At 53.4% G+C, this 15,521-nt stretch overlaps 1 long non-coding RNA gene across 2 annotated transcripts; it reads right to left on the bottom strand.

The window, feature by feature from the left end:
* Positions 1-284: 284 nt before the first annotated feature.
* On the bottom strand, positions 285-14,228 carry LOC113600266 (uncharacterized). 2 transcript variants are annotated; one of them, XR_008292170.1, is made up of 4 exons: positions 13,040-14,228; positions 11,475-11,541; positions 10,457-10,598; positions 285-8,250 (listed from the first exon to the last, which is right to left on the bottom strand). It is a non-coding gene; the product is annotated as an uncharacterized LOC113600266 (long non-coding RNA). The 2 variants fall into 2 exon arrangements; XR_008292169.1 differs by having other exon boundaries at positions 285-10,598.
* Positions 14,229-15,521: the final 1,293 nt, after the last annotated feature.

The raw sequence follows: 15,521 nt of genomic DNA, 5'->3' as shown, positions 1-15,521 counted from the left end.
GGAGGTGCCATTTCTTCTGTGTTCTGAGCCTCCTCAAGGGTATGGACATCTGGGTTGGGGTTAATAATTTCCCCCTGCTCTTATGTACAGCACATCATGGACGCCCTTCCCTTCCTGTCCACCTCATCCCCTCCAGCTCCCAGAGGACCTGCTGGTGAGCCCAGCCCGGGGTGCAGCTCCTGGCCTTGGCATGGCTGCCAGCTTCCCCATCACCTGCTCCTGTTCTGGCTCCTTCTACCAGCAAGAGCTATGTACCCGTTCCCCGCCAACACCCCCCACCCTGCCACAGAGCACCCCCTTAATTACAGTTAATGGCAAAGACCATAAGAGCTTTATTAACTTTATTATGGACCCAATTAGCAGCTAATGCCCCATGACTACTATCCCCCCCAATAATCCCATTAAACATAATGAAGCAGTCTTCTCCCTCCCCTGCTGGGTTGGGGCTGAGGGGACCGGGAAAATCCATCTTCCTGGGCCTGATTCTGCCCCCTCAGGCCCATTGGACACCAATGAAGGCCTGGAGCTTCTAGGGGACCAGGGCTGGGTACGAGAAGACAGAGATTAATCAGCAAGTATTTTGATGCCAGCCATTGAGCCTAGACACACACACACACACACACACACACACACACACACACGTGCACTGACACACACACTCACATATACCACCTGGCTGATGTCCAAACAATTCCATTCTTGAAACAGGGATGTGGAATCACACCCAGTCCTCGAGTACATCCCTGTCCGGCACACAGACATTCTCCCAGCCTTGTCCAAGAGCTCTTCAGAGTGGGGTGTCCAAGTCTAAGGCCTCTGCCTGGGCTTGTCACCGGGTAAGGGATCAGGAGCCAGGAGGTAAGGAAGGCAGAGGGCGAGAAAGAGTCATTCTCCCCTAAAGTCCACACCTCCACCACACCCCTAGCTCTTGCCCTGCTCTGGCTGATGGTTTTGATATTTATTCAGCACCCACAATGTGCCAGACACAGTGAGAGACCCCCTCTGCCATCTCACTTGAGCACCACCACAAGCCACGGAAGTAGGCATTACTTCTCCCATTTTACAGATGAAGAAACTGAGGCTTTGAGAGACAGCCAGGTTTTGAAAGAGATGTTCTACATGATTTGCCTTAAAAGATCTCTCCTCTCTCCTTCCCCAACAACCCACCTTTCCCCCTCCTAAGGCAGAAGAGGGAGAGATCATGGAAGCAGTTCCCTATTACCTAGATGGGGAGCTAAGGCATAGAGAAGATTCGAGGGGCCATCATGGTGCTCATGACAAGACAGCTCATTCTACTGTCTTGGGAATGAGAATGGGTCTCATTCTACTCCCGCCTTGATGGGGCGAGAAAGCTAGAAACCAGAGAACGCTGCCCCTGCCCCCCAACACTACTGTCACAAGAGGCCCCTGAACTGTTAAAGCCCAGGCCTCAATGCAGGATCTGGCATGAAGGAGAAGGTGGGAGGGGACAGGAGTGTGTGAGGGTAGCCGCAACAGGTTAAATCCCCAGCTACTCCCATGATCAAAGCCTTCAGACTTGGGGATTCTGGTCCCTGAGGGTCTATGCCAGGGGACCTCGTCCATCCCCACCCGAAGTACAAGAACGACCTCCAGATGGGCTGGGGGTGGCACGTACTCTCCTTCGCTTGGCCCCGGATAAAGAATAAGGAGTAGACGCTGAGACTGACAGCGTGGAATCAATGGCTGCCCTGAGCAAGGGGGCAGGGGCTCAGGAAGGGAGACCCTTGAACCTTTGCTTGGAAGCAGTCTCCCTGTTCCCGCTCCCCCTCCCTCTGGCTGGCGCAGCCTGGAAGCAGCCACTTGAAATGGGTCCCAGGGAGCCTGGGAGAGGGGCTGGCCTGGCTGCCTCCCCAGTCAGACCCACTCCCCCACCCCAACCCCGACCCAGCCCCAGCTGGGGTCAGGCAAGAGAGCGAGAGCTTTCTCTCTAGATCCATCCAAGTCAGGATCCCTCCCTGCCACACACACCCAGCATGGCATCCCTCCAATTGTTCCATCCCTGGGGAGGGGGGGGATGTGGGTAAGTCAGCACCCTCTCCTTTCCCAAAAGGCCATGGGGCCTGGGGAGGGGGCAATCCTACTCCCTGGGGTTACTCTAGGGCACTGAGTAGCCTCCCAGGGCGGGGCCCTATTCTTCTCTTTGCCCTGGATGAGTGTTCTCTGACACCCAGCACCCCCCCCACCCCACCCTCTGAACAAACAGCACCACCCTCCCCACCCTCCTCACACCCAGAGGGATCCGGTGCCCAGGGAACCTCAGCTGGAGATATCCAGAATCAGCCAATAGGGGATGCTGCGGAGGGGCCACGGTGGAGTGCAAGTGAATTTGGGGGCCTTGGGCAAAGTCAGCCTGTACTGAGGCGCTGGGCAGGGCAACTGTTGGCTTTACCATTTCCTGGCAACGCCAGCTTAAGCAAGTACCCAAACCCTTCTGAACCTCAAGTGTTCTTCTGTAAAATGCGACTGAAAATTGAACCTACTCTGTAGAGCTTTTTGTGAACATTAAAGTTGTAACATATATAAAACGCTTAGCGAGAATCTAGAAATACTTAGAACACAATAAATGAGAATTGTATTGTTGTCTGCAGGGTGGGTGGTCCCTAGATTGGCAATAATAATCACAACATAATAATAGATAACGTTGTTAGAGCACTAGAGGGACCATGGCCCCTCAAGTAACTATGCCTGGTTCTTACTAAGAAAGGAGGAGAGGACTCCTGTCTCCTCACCTTGACCGTCCAAGGCCTCCACTACTTACAGTGCACCCTGGCCTGAGGATTTCAGAGGGCTGACTCAGTCCTGGCTCACTTCCCTCATACCCTAAAGGTATCTTTTTACATGCCCGCATCACATCTTTATACACGGCCCCCCAAAACTACACACACACACACACACACACACACACACACACTGTGCCTTCTTCCCCCTTCCTTTCCCCGGAGCAAGGAAGAAAGAGATATCAGAGTTTGAAGGATGTGAAAATTAGCCGGAACTGAGAGAGGCATCAACTTCAAGGCAGTATCCCCCCCACACACACCCCTTCTCTGCCCAAGGGATGGTGTTTCCACAAGTCTCTGCAGGGAGACCCCCACCCCACCCCAGGTGCGGACTGACACTGTCGGGCGAGGAGAGGGAGCAGGAAAGGTGGCTTGCCAGCAAGAACAGGGCCCCAGCCCAAGGCCGGGGCGGGGCCTCCAAGCAGCCCACTCAGCACTCAGAGCTGTGCTCAGGGTGGGCAGAGGCCAGAGGAGGAGACAGTTGGAGCCCAGCTTCCTCAGCCAGAGCTGAAAGTGCCACGGGTTTGTGCCCCCTCATTGGGGGACAGCTCCTTCCCTGGGAAGCAAGAGGGATCTAGGACAGTGTCCTTATCTCCAAGTGCCTTCCCAACCCCACCTCTGGCCCGTCTGAAGGTCTTGTTGGAGTCCCTGCCTCGATTTCCCCACCTCTCAAGGAGGGCCACCGGCTGTTACTTGCTCTGCCTTCTGGTCACACTGAGCGGCGGGCGGGAGTTCCCGGAGAGAAGGCCCTGGCAGAAGAGCCTGTCTCTGTCATCGTTAACAGCCACAATTATTATTATTTGGAGAGACAGGCCAGAGGTGGTCAGGGACGTGGTTGGGGTGAATGAAATGAAGAAGTCCTCGGTATGTGCCGTCTCGCCAGGTTAATACTCCTGCCTGTCGGCCTGACAGCTGCAAGATTGATTACCCAGGCCTCCCGCTCTTTATAACTCGATCAGTCGAATTAATCTCTGGCTGTCGGCCCATCTGATGCCTGAATCACAAATTTAATTTGGAGGTGCACGGCTCCTCCCCCATCCCGTCTCCTTTCCTGCCAGCCCCCTTCCTCCTCAGTCCCTCCCTCCTCCTCTTTCCTCCCTACACCTCTGCTTCTCCCCACTTCTTCCTGTTCCTCCTGCTCCTGCTTCCCTGGGCCTCTAGGGCCTCTCAGCGGGCGGTGGGCGGAGGAGGAGGGAGAGGGGGGTGGGTGGCCCTGAGTCAGCAGACCCTCTGCCCAGGCCACGGGAGGGGTCATGGTCACCCGCCCACCGGGCAAGGCGCCCATCCCACCGTGCTCCACCCCAAACGGAGAAAGAGGCTTAGCTGACACTAAGTAAGACATATTAATGTACTAAAGACTTAATGAAGTTGGGGGGGGGGTGTGGGGTGGAAAGTGCTTGCTTTATTAGTTTATGGCCGATTAATGGGGACGCCATTACTGTGATGGAGATGAATCGCTGCTGTCAGCAGCCTGGGCTGAGGGCCGGCCCTGGCTCTTCCTTGGTGGTGGGTGCCCTGAGCAGAGTCAGGGAGAACTGTATTAGAAGCGCCTATAGGATCCCACCCCGGGAGGCCCTGAGGCCAAGCTGGAGGGGGTCGGAGCAGGGCTCAGCTCTAGGCTTTGGGAGGAGGGGTGCAAGAGGTCAGGGTTGGGCGCCAATGTCAGTTGGGAACGCAACCAAAGGCGGCAGGGCAGGGAGGTGGCCTGGCTCTGGACCTGCACACAGCAGGGGCTCAATAATGTCACCTGGGGGAAAGGGAGGGGGAATCTAAAAGGCCAGAATAACCGGCACCCACTTGATTCGCCTGAGACCCTTCCCAGAGTGAAGAGCGAGGGAGGCGAGCCGGATCTCTTCCATCCTTCCTCTGAGGGTGGTGGCGCACAAAGACCCCAGGTCCGCTGGCCCAGAGGACTGGGCGTCTCATCACCAGCAGCAGGCGGCCCTACCGCTGGGATCCCCAGCACCGGAGCCAGACACGTCACCCCACACTCTGCAAAAGCCTTGCCTCAACTAGCTGGCAGCTACTGACTGCCCAGGCAGCGAGGTGGAGAACAGGGCAGGTGGACTTGGGGGACAGCCATGGGGAAAGAGGAATGATGCCACCCGACCTCTAGGCTTTCTCAGGCCTGGGGGACAGGCTGTCCCAGTCAGCGGGTGAGCTGATCCAGACACACCCTTGGTGGCTTTCCCCTCCCCTCAGCTCCTTCTTACCTCCATGACCCCAGCCCCACCTTGCCTTGTATGAAGAGGGAGAAGTAAGGACTGAACCTAACACAGCCCTGCTCCCAAGGGCCACTCTATTTGGAAGACTCCAGAGGCCCCCATCTCTCAAGAGTATATGACATCTTGACACGGACATTTTGATGCAGGAACATTAAACTCTTGATTTTTTAAATTATTATCAAGTGATGTTCTTCTATCCTTCCCTAAGCCCCACGCTGCCCTAAGCCCCTCCCAACCCCGACACAGCCCTGAGAGGAATCGGGGATGAAAAGAGATTCTAGAAGGACTAGATGGACTCAGAATCAGTCTGTTGGCCACAGTACATGGTACTAAAAATACATTTTGACATTTTGACACAAGTTAGGCCAAGCAGCTGTGGCCAAATGACAGAGCAAAAGTGCCCTGTTTGGTCTTTTTGCCCTTCTTGCTACGTGCATGGTTTACATGATGCTGTGGGTGCGCGCGCGCGTCCCCGCCTCCACCGGCGACCACGTGTGTGAGAGCCAGCCCCTGGGTCTCAGCGTGCTCCACGAGGGCCTGCATCTGTGTGTGTCGAGCGTCCGTCTGCATCACGGGGCGGACACTCCCTCCTGCGGCACTGAGGTTGCCACTCTGAGTGCTCAGGCCGGGGGGCCAACCATTGGTTCAGGGGTCACCACCCAGGCTCACTCCCCAAGGTAGGAGCTACCTGCTCAGCCTAACTGGGAAATAAATACCCTGTTTCTGAGAGTAATTTAATTATTGGCTCCTGCGGACGAGTGGGTAATTAAATTCCGCAGCTCCCAAAGTAATTAATTGCTATGCAAATAGTAATGCCCTCTGCTTTGGAGAGAAGGATCTCGGCCTGGGTTTGCCCTGCAATTAGAAGCTAATAATTACCCTGTCAGTTCGCAGCCTCTGCCCGGTAATTACCTGCTGCAGCCCCACCGGTCACCAAGGGCCGGGACGGTCATCTGCTGCCGCAGCTCTGGCTGCGGTGGCCCCAACTGCCAGGGCAGGGCATCTCCGGAGCACTGGTTGATCTTGAGGTCCTCCCCATGATGTGCCATATCCACACACCTCAGGAGCCCCACAGAGACACCCTCGCTTCTGACCAAAGACAACTATGGCCGGAACCTCTTCAGGTCCCCTCTGTTAAGAGAAGCAGAGCCTCAGCTCCTTGGTGCGTAAATTCCCGAGCGAGTCCCAGCTGTCAGGAAACTGTCCCAAAGAGTATCTAATAGTCAATCTTCATAAAAATCATTTTTGCCGTGTGATTTCCTTTGACCGGTCAACCAGGCTACACTCTCTCCGAGAACGGGAGAGAGGGCGGCCGCCACTTTGTAGCAAACACACACCCTCTCCCTGTTATTGAAGCAAACACTGATCTAGGGCCTGCTGCAAAGGGATTTGAAAGATGTAATTAAAGTCCCTAATTAGTCAACTTTAGGGAGAGTATCCCCTGTGAGCCTGGCCTAAGCAGGCAAGCCCTTGAAAGAGACACACTTCCTGATGAAGGACACTCCGGCCGCCCTCCCCTTGCTAGACTCCTCTTCCTGATGGGCTGTGGACAATGGCCTTACCATTGCCCCGGGGTCCAACTTGTTCCTGAGCTATTCTCTTTCCTTCCTGATTGCATGACCTACAGATTTTGTACTTGCCTAGCCAACCTCCACAGTTGCATAAACCAATTCCTTGAAATAGATCTCCTGCATATAAAATATGCATATATTATGATAACGCACGCTCCGCCCCACTCAGGCCCACCCCCTTAGAAGGAGTCAGAGCATCAAGAACCCAGGATGCCACTCAGGATGCCAACCCCCACAATCACATCAGCCAATTCCTTGTAATAAATCTCTGTCCTGGGTTCTCAGCCTAACTTTTACAGATAAAGAAACAAGAGTCAGATACACAGCAGTGGCTGACCAAAGATGCCATGGCTAGGAAGGGTGAAAACAGAGTTTGAAGCCAGGCCCCTGACCGTATTGCCACTTCCCATTCAGCAGCAGGATGTGGCTCCAGGTCCCATGTCCCAGGTAGGTTACATCTGTGCTGGAATGAGAGGGTATTTACGGATCCCCACACCCCAGAACTCTCAGGTATCCCTGTGGTTCGCCTGCTTGTTCATTTCTTATCTGGATCTCGTCCCCTCTGTCAGCTCCCTCTGCCCCAGGTCTCTGATCCCCACCTGAGGTCGTGGCCCTGGGAGCAGCAGCACCACGTGCCTTCTTGCCACCAGGTGCTCCCTTTGAGGAATACCCAGATCCCACCCTCTCTGGATCCTTCTCCTCTGGGTCCTCAGTCTTTCAACTGAATCCCTGGGGGAAAGTGTCCCGGTGTAATCCCAGAGTTGGGAAGTCTCTGGGGAAGCTGGATGCTGGGCAGGGTGTGGCTAGTGGAGGAGGACCTCTTGCGGAGACTGGACTGAAGGGCCCTGAGCCAAGAAGCGGTCCCACAAGTCTGGGAGAAAAGAGGTGTGAGGAGCAGAAGGGGCCAATAAGGGTGACAGTCCCCATCCTGCCCCACACTTGGGCATTTCCCCCTTACCCTTCAGGTCTCCATTTCAGTGTGCTTGGTCCAGAAAGTTCTCCCTCACCCCTAGGGGAAGGTGGGCCACATGCTCCATTCTCTCCCTCCCCTACTTTTGTCCTGGGCCAGGTGAGCAGAGGGCAGAGGAGACAGGGGATGCAGGTGACAGTTCTCCTCAGCCCATAGGACTGTCTAGGATTGAAGGTGGCAGGAAGCGCTACAGACTTTGAGGCCACAGTCTAGCCCTCGAATGCCTTGCCCTTGGGTCAGACACACTCTGGGATGAGTTTGTGCCACCTGAGGCAACACACCCACCAACACTACCAGGGAGGATAAGAGAAAAATGGCAGACATAGAGTGGCACCAGGGAAGCCGGTGGAGATCAACAAATAGGTTTTCCGAACTTCAAGTGGGGATGTGGGCAGGGACCACAGGGAAATAGTCAAGATTCTCAATGCCAGAAGGCGAAAGTCACTTGACACCAATGAGAGTCTCCTCTATTTGGGAGAGGCCAACCTTGGAGATGTCCCTTGCCCTTCTCCCTGGCTTCCCCTGGCCCAGTTCCCCCCATGGTAGAAGGGAAGTAATGGTGTTCCTTAGTCTGGAGTCTGCAGCTTGCCTTCTGTGCCCAACTTCTGCCGCTGATTTGCTGTAGGGACTGGGAGGAGTCATGCTCTTACCTCTGCCTTCACGAGGAGGTAATTTCTTGCTTCTTGCTAGAGATTTTAGGACAAAGATGTCTGTCACTTATAAGTTAGCACTCTTCGGAGAGCAGGCTAGCAAGTGGGGGCCATTTCTCTCCCCATTAGACTGGGGGTTCCCTACAAGCAAGGGATGATGTGTCTCCCCTCTAAACAGGGACTCCCAAAGGCAGTTGATATTTCCCTATCTTCCCCCTTGGTGCCTGGCCCCCAGGCCTGTAAACAGTGATTCTCAAAGCAAAAACAAAAGCCAAAACTATGAAGTAGCCTCATAGGACCAGGGGTCCCGGGGCATGGCCAGGGGCTGCCAGGCCCCCTCTGCACAATCTGGCCTTCTGTCTTGGTGGGTGCGGTTACTGCTCCAGTGACAGCTCTTTAGAATCCATTCAGAGCTTTGGCCCTGCTGTAATCTCTGGGTGATGAATATTTCCCCTAATGAACGGATGGGAATTGGATTAGGCTGGAATGCCCGTGTGCTTAGACTCCAGCTGATTAAACCCCCATCTGTGCAAGTACTGCCTGTGAACAGCTCGTTACATATAATTTTTTGAAGGAGGGTAAAAATGATGTTGGTATTTGGGTTTTGCAAAGGAGGTGAGGGAAAGTAGAAGCAAAATGTCTGTCCAGAATTTGGTGGGGTTTAGTTGCTTTAAGTCTGACCAGGCCGGCGCTCCCCACACTAGGGTACCCCCACTTTCCTCCACTCAGGCCAAGGGTCCCCAGGGCTCAGATGCCTGCACTCTTAACCAGGAGCCCTACCCAGGGTTCTCTGGGCCCACACCTATCTGTCCCCTGCAAGGAGCATTGACTGGACAGGGGGTTGCTTTGAAAAAGGCAGGAGAGGGAGATGGAGCAAGAGTGGGAGGGGTCAGATCTGTGCATTCAGTTCTCACCAGATGAGCTTCAGAGCTTTGTTCCTACTCTAAAAATCCTTCAGTCCCTTTCAAAGGATATTGTAGGGAGTTGGGAGGACCATCCAAGACAGGGACTCTGGGATATTCCTGGGACCTTTGTCAGTCAGGACCAAGGATAGCACCTATGCCAAGGATCTCCAAACTTCCAGACCCCTCCACCCATCCCTCTTTCTTCCCTGCTGAACATGTTTCTCTACTCTTTAACACTCCTTCCTTTTCCTCCTCCTGCCCTTCCTTTTAACCCTCCCTCTCTCCCTCCTTCTCCTCTCTCTCCTCGCTCCTTCTCCTTCTTAATCCCAGGGACAGAGCTTGGCCCTGGTTCTTCACCACATACTTCATCCCAGGAATTCCTCAAGAAAAGTTATTTAAGCACCCCAAGAAGCCTGTCTTATGTAACCTCTGTTAAAAAGCCTTATCCCCAGGATTGTTGCTCACCCACAGCATACAAGAACACACACACACACAACACGCACACGCACACACACACACACACACACACGCTGAAACATGGTATCTAGCAGGAAGGAAGGTCAGAGTGATTGTGTTTCAGACTGGCTGGCCAGCTCTCCCCATCTCCAGTGGGGTCAGGGATCGGCCCATCTGCCTCAAGAACTCCCAACATAACTACAAACTCTAACTCCACAGCCCTCCCTCATCTCTCCTTCCCTCTCCTCCCACCCTTTCCCGCCTCCTCCCTTCCCTTTCATGCCTCTCCTCTGCGTCTCTTTGAAAAGTGGCAGCAGCTGCTAGAGAAGGCATACCCTTCAATGAACATCAGCAATTGTAGTGACTGAGTGTCCCAGCCTTCTTTCCTGGTTAATCTAACTTGGGAAGAGTTGAGGTGCGCTCTGGCTTTGCTGCCCATGAAAGGCAGAGAATAAATAACAAGCCAGAGGCATAAACAGATGTGCAGATATACGCAGCTGGCGCTTTCCTGCCAAATTACCATGGACGGAACACTGGCGGGGGGCCAGGATGCCTCCCCCTTTGTTTGGAATTTGGCCACCAGGATCTATCCAGGCTCACCATCCATTTGGCAACATCTGAGTGAAGGGAGGGGATGCCAGGGAAGGGAGTGGAAAGGCTGCAGGTGCCCTTAGATTTGGTGAAGAGGTCTGGAGGCTTATCATAAAGACTCAGGTGGGTAGGGGTTAACGTGGTGGGGGAGGAAGAGGGAGTTCTGACTAAGTTTCCCTTAGTTTCCCTAGAATAGTTCCCCCAGGATGTGGCTTGAAGCATTTGAAGGCTGACTCTAACAATACCACATATGCATACAATGGGCTCTATGTTGCCACCCTTACTCTTACCCAAGGATTGGGTGTTCCTGTGATCCTTGATCCTGTAGAATGCTGCTCCCAGTTGGCCTGGAGTGCAGCAGGCAGGCAGCAGCTGGATGAGAGCCAACCAGAAATGGCCAAACATGAAAAGAGGTCCCTGAGGACTCCAGCCCTGGAACAAGAAATGGAGGAAAACTGGCTGGAATTTTGTGAAACCAGGGGAAAAAGCAGGTGAGCGGTGGGGAGAAAACGTGAGTTGGGGGGGTTGTTGCCCAAGGAGACCTCTCTCTATGGACACCCCCAGATCTGAATTCAGAGAGACACCAAGCCACTTTCCAGGATTCATTCAGACCACATGAAATCTTTTCTCTTCATCAATTATTAATTTGTCTTCCTCTTGCCAGGCCATCTCATGCAGATCTAGGGGGCATGGAACAATTTTTCCAGTGCCTGATTACTAGCCCTTCTCCAGATAATGTGATACAGATTCCTGACCTGTCGGATGGGTGTATGTTCTCTGGACAGCTATGGCATAAGATGGGTCTAGAGTGGACTCCGTCTTGTAGGCAATGGGAAGCAGGAGAGAGTAATAAGATAAAAGTCGTGGCCTAAATAGACAAGACTGGTGGTGAGGACTAAGGATGTGTTGAACAGAGGAGAAATACAGAGCAGGAGGCTAGTTTAAGAGCCTGTCATCACCGAAGCCTAACAATGTTGGTGGGACTTACTGATGGGTTGAACAGGAATCAGAGATGAGGAGGAATAGCGTGACCATATAATTTATTGTCCAATCCAGAATGGTTTTGAGGATGAAAAGAGTACTATCGGTCATTTTACCAAGACAGTAGACACACACTGAACAATCCTGGGCAAATCTGGACACGCAGACACCTTGGTCAAAGATGACCCAAGGTGTGGCATGTGGGTGACAAGATCTATAGGGTGATGCTGACCAACGTAGTCTGGGAGGCAGAGTAGCAGGATGGAAGGGAGGGAATAATGAGCTTGGAACTGGACTTACTGAGTTTGAAGTGTTGGAGACATTTACCTGGAAATAGCCTGATCACCATCTTGGAAGCATCCACTGGCACTTGCTTGGAAATGTCGGTTTCAAGCTTAAAGGAAAAATCCAAGTTAGATATACAGCGAGTGTCTTTGGACCCAGTGATGCCGTTTTTAGAAATCTGAATCTCATAAATACTCATTCCTTTTAAAACAATTTTTAATGTTTATTTATTTTTGAGAAAGAGACAGAGCATGAGCAGGGGAGGGACAGAGAGAGAGGGAGACACAGAATCCGAAGCGGGCTCCAGGCTCTGAGCTGTCAGCACAGAGCCCAACGTGGGGCTCGAACTCAAGAACCGTGAGATCATGACCTGAGCCAAAGTCAGACGCTTAACCAACTGAGCCACCCGGGCGCCCCAGAATCACTCATTCTTGTACAAAATGACATACATTTAAGAAGGCTTACCGTGGCATTGTTTGTAAAAGAACGACTTGGGAATAACAAAAAGGCCCACCAATAAGGAATTGGTGAAATCTATTATGGAGTGCCATGTGAAACATCTATATGTGTTGAGCTGTATCCTTATGTGTTGGCCTGGAAAATATCTCTGATAGTTTTTAAGTGAAAAGAACAAATAATAAGATAGTAGTATGGCATGATAAATCTATATAGTAATTGTTTTTCAATCTAATTTGTGTGCGCATCTGTCCGACTGTACGTGTATGGTAGATATGTAAAAGATCTAGAAGAATACACACCAAATTGTTCAGAGCAGTAACTTACAGAGAAGAGAATAAGATTAGCGGGCAAGAGGAAAGAGGGGCTTTTCCTTCTTACTCTACACACTTCTGGATCGTTTGAAATTCCTCTAATCCTATATTCATGTACTAGATTGTAAAAATAAAAACAATAAAAAGGATTCCTAGAGACAGACGCAGAGTCTGTCACCTTAGGAAGGTGATGGATGGGTGACGTGATGGGGGAAGCTCTGGGGGTGACAGTCAGGACTGGGGCCAGAACATGAGGTTTATACCAACTGAAGAGGCACGAGGAGAAAGGAGACAGGGCCAGAGAAGAACCCTCAGAGTGCGCCTGAAGAAAGTGGGACTCATTTCTGACCCCCCCAGGGCTGAGAGAGAGAGAGACTCTCTGCTCCACAAATGAGGCTGCCCGAACCACTCCCTCCAACTCCAAGCCTCCCCTTCAGCAGGACTGAGTTTAAACAAGAGCCCAGTTTCTTTCCAGGGCCCCTGACGGGTCCTAGGTGGCCTAGTGCTGTCCCAGGCCCCATGCTGTTAGAGCAAAAACCCCTTCTTCCTTAAGTACCGTGCTTGCCTAGAAGATCAGCTCAGTCCAAGGCACCACACTGCCCTGGGTCACTCAGCGCCACCCACCCTAGGTGTCCCCCCCCCCACCCCCCCCCCCCCCCCCCCGCCCTAAGCAGTCGTGACTTCTGCTTCTCTCCTCTCCCCTTATGCTGCCAAAATGCCCAGCACCTCTCCAGGTGAAGAAAATAAGAGCCCGAAATTAATTCCCTTCTGGAGCAGAGCTGTGTGCTTGGGGGGTGGGGAGTGAAATCCAGGGGACCGACGGCAGCAGTGACTCACAGGGGCTCCTCCCCTGGGGAGATGGAACTGACAGACCAGGGTGTGGGATGCTTCGAGGTGATTTCCTGACAAGGCTGTCAGCGCGTTTCACTCCTCACTCTCCACTGGAGTCCCCTGCAGCTGAGCTGCGCCTTCTCTTTCTCTCTCTTCACCTTTCCTGGCTCTCTTCCGTTCCCAATGCTCCCTCTCCCCATTTGGCAAGTCCTTACCAGTGCTAACTTTGTGCCTTGGTGCCCCGCTCTCCAGCTCTGCTAGGCTTTTCTTCTTTTTTTCTGTTAACAGAAATACACAGAGTCAGCTTTTCTGTTGGGGTGCCCTGGCCCCAGGCTCCTTCCCAACCACAGCAAATTTTATGGATGATTGGGAGTCCAGGGATGCACAGTACATGGGGCAAGGAGGGTGTGTGTGTGTGTGTGTGTGTGTGTGTGTGTGTGTGTGTGTGAGGGGGGAGGGGAAGAGGGAGAGAGAGCAGAAAGCGAGCCTCTTTGGAGTTGCATCTGTGCTGCTCAGGCGGGAGGCTTCAGAGCACAGCAGTAAGGGGAGGGGGACACGGCTGAGGCTGTCAATGCTCCTCAGGTCTTAGAAGATCATAGGACACCAGTAGCAGCGGTATTTCTAGTTTGTCGCATCAGCCCTCCCCGCTCCCCCCCCCCTTTACAAATGAGAAAGCTGAGGTCCAGAGAGGTTAAATGACTTCTCTTCATTCCCGCAGCTAGCTAAAACTGGTTCTGTCGGCAGAACCAGGATGAGAACCGGGGATCCTGACTCGTGGACAATGAATGCCGCGTCCACAAGTCTATCAGAGACTTTGGAGGAAAGGTCCCATTTCTCAGATGCTGTCGATGACAGATTTGACTAACAACTTCTCAAAGAAATGGAAAATGCTAGAATCCCCTGGCTTTCAGGCTGCTCAGGGGACAGGCTGGGCCCTGTCTCTGTGCCCCCAGCAGCCCCAGCAGTGACAGCAATAGTTCTCTTCCCCTCTGGCTGCTTCCCAGCTCCTTCCTGGGTATACCCCGGACACACAGCAGTCCGCCTGGGAATGCTCTATATCCAAGTCCATCCCCTTAGCTACAGGCAAGTCTTGTCTGACCCTGAATCCTGCCTGCTTCATCCAAGGACCTAGCCCAAGACAAATTCGTCTTCTTTTCATCTAAGCTCTGATTCCAGCCACTCCCTCCCCAAAGGCTTTTTTTTTTTTCCTTTTTCAAAGTGTCCTCTGTCTCCCACCCCAAACCTGGAGAGCTTTTAATCCAGGGTCCCTTGGCATTGGAGTCACTTGCCTCCCCAGAAATAACATATGACCCCTCCCCCTTCACTGATTGAAAGAAAAATTAATCCTTAACACAGGCTCCAGTCATTTGTCCTAAATGGGAGATATCGGCATGGCGTCCCCACCGAGGCTACATGGTCCAAAGCCCTCTCCTCTTCCTCCAGGTCCCCGTGCTAAGCTAGTATGCGGACAACCTCCCCCCTACCCCACTGTTCCCCCAGATCCGCCCCCAGGCCTTCCAGAGGGGCCCGAACTCCCGGATGTGAGGGGAAGTGGTGAGTTCTGAGCACACAATGCTTTCTTGTACTCTCCTCGCCTCTCGAAACTGCCCGCCATTCCCCAGGAAGAGAGAGTGGAAAGAGCGCGTGGACAGGAGGTTGGCAGGGCAATAAAAATGTCAGGGCCCTTCCTCTCCGCTCTCTTCCTCCCAATCGTCTCCCGCTCTCTCCTTCGCCCCTCTCCATCTCCTCCCTTCCCTCCCTCCTTCTCTCCCGCAGACCCTGCTGCAGCCGGGCCGAGGCGGCGGTATTTGGGGTATGAGACGGGAGAGGTTAATTATTGCTCCCCCGCCCCCACGCCCCCCCCCCCACAAGATGTATCTGACTGTCAGAAGGGGTGACAGATGAAGACAAAGTACAGGTACGGCTCCCGCAAACCCAGCCCTCCATGTACCAGCCAGGGGTGGGAGTGGAGGGGAGCGCGCTACCGAAGTTTTAACCCCTCCGACGCCGATCCACACAGCCAGGCAGGGCGGGGCGAGTGGGGGAAGCCAGGGTTAGAAGCTGGGTCCCAGCCAGCGGGGGCTGAGCCTGGAAGACCTGTTGGCCTGCTCCCGCCCTCCACCAGCGGCCAGGTGGGAGGGAGGGAGGCAGCAGCTCTGTCCCAGAGGCTGTAGAATCAAGGTCACAAGCAGGCCTCCCAAGATCGTTACAGGTGCAGAGAAAGGGACTCCTGGAGTGGTCTGGGGGATAGGTAGATTTGGGGGCCCAGGAATCCCAATGAGACAGAGGTCCACTACTCCTCCACCTTCTCCACGACAATGTCCCCCCTCACCCAAATCTGTCCCCAGGCATCCTTGGCAGGGTGTGCATGGGGTGTGAGACTGAGAGTTGTGTGTTTGAACCTGGGTGTGCTTGTGATGATGTACCTCGATAGGCTCAGAAGGACTTGAATATGGTGTGGGGTTGTGTGTGTGGGGGGGGGGTGTGC

This window comes from Acinonyx jubatus, chromosome D2, assembly GCF_027475565.1.
Source record: "Acinonyx jubatus isolate Ajub_Pintada_27869175 chromosome D2, VMU_Ajub_asm_v1.0, whole genome shotgun sequence".
Taxonomy (NCBI): domain Eukaryota; kingdom Metazoa; phylum Chordata; class Mammalia; order Carnivora; family Felidae; genus Acinonyx; species Acinonyx jubatus.
The sequence above is the reverse complement of the archived record's forward strand: the minus strand, read 5'-3'. Positions and strand labels throughout refer to the sequence as shown.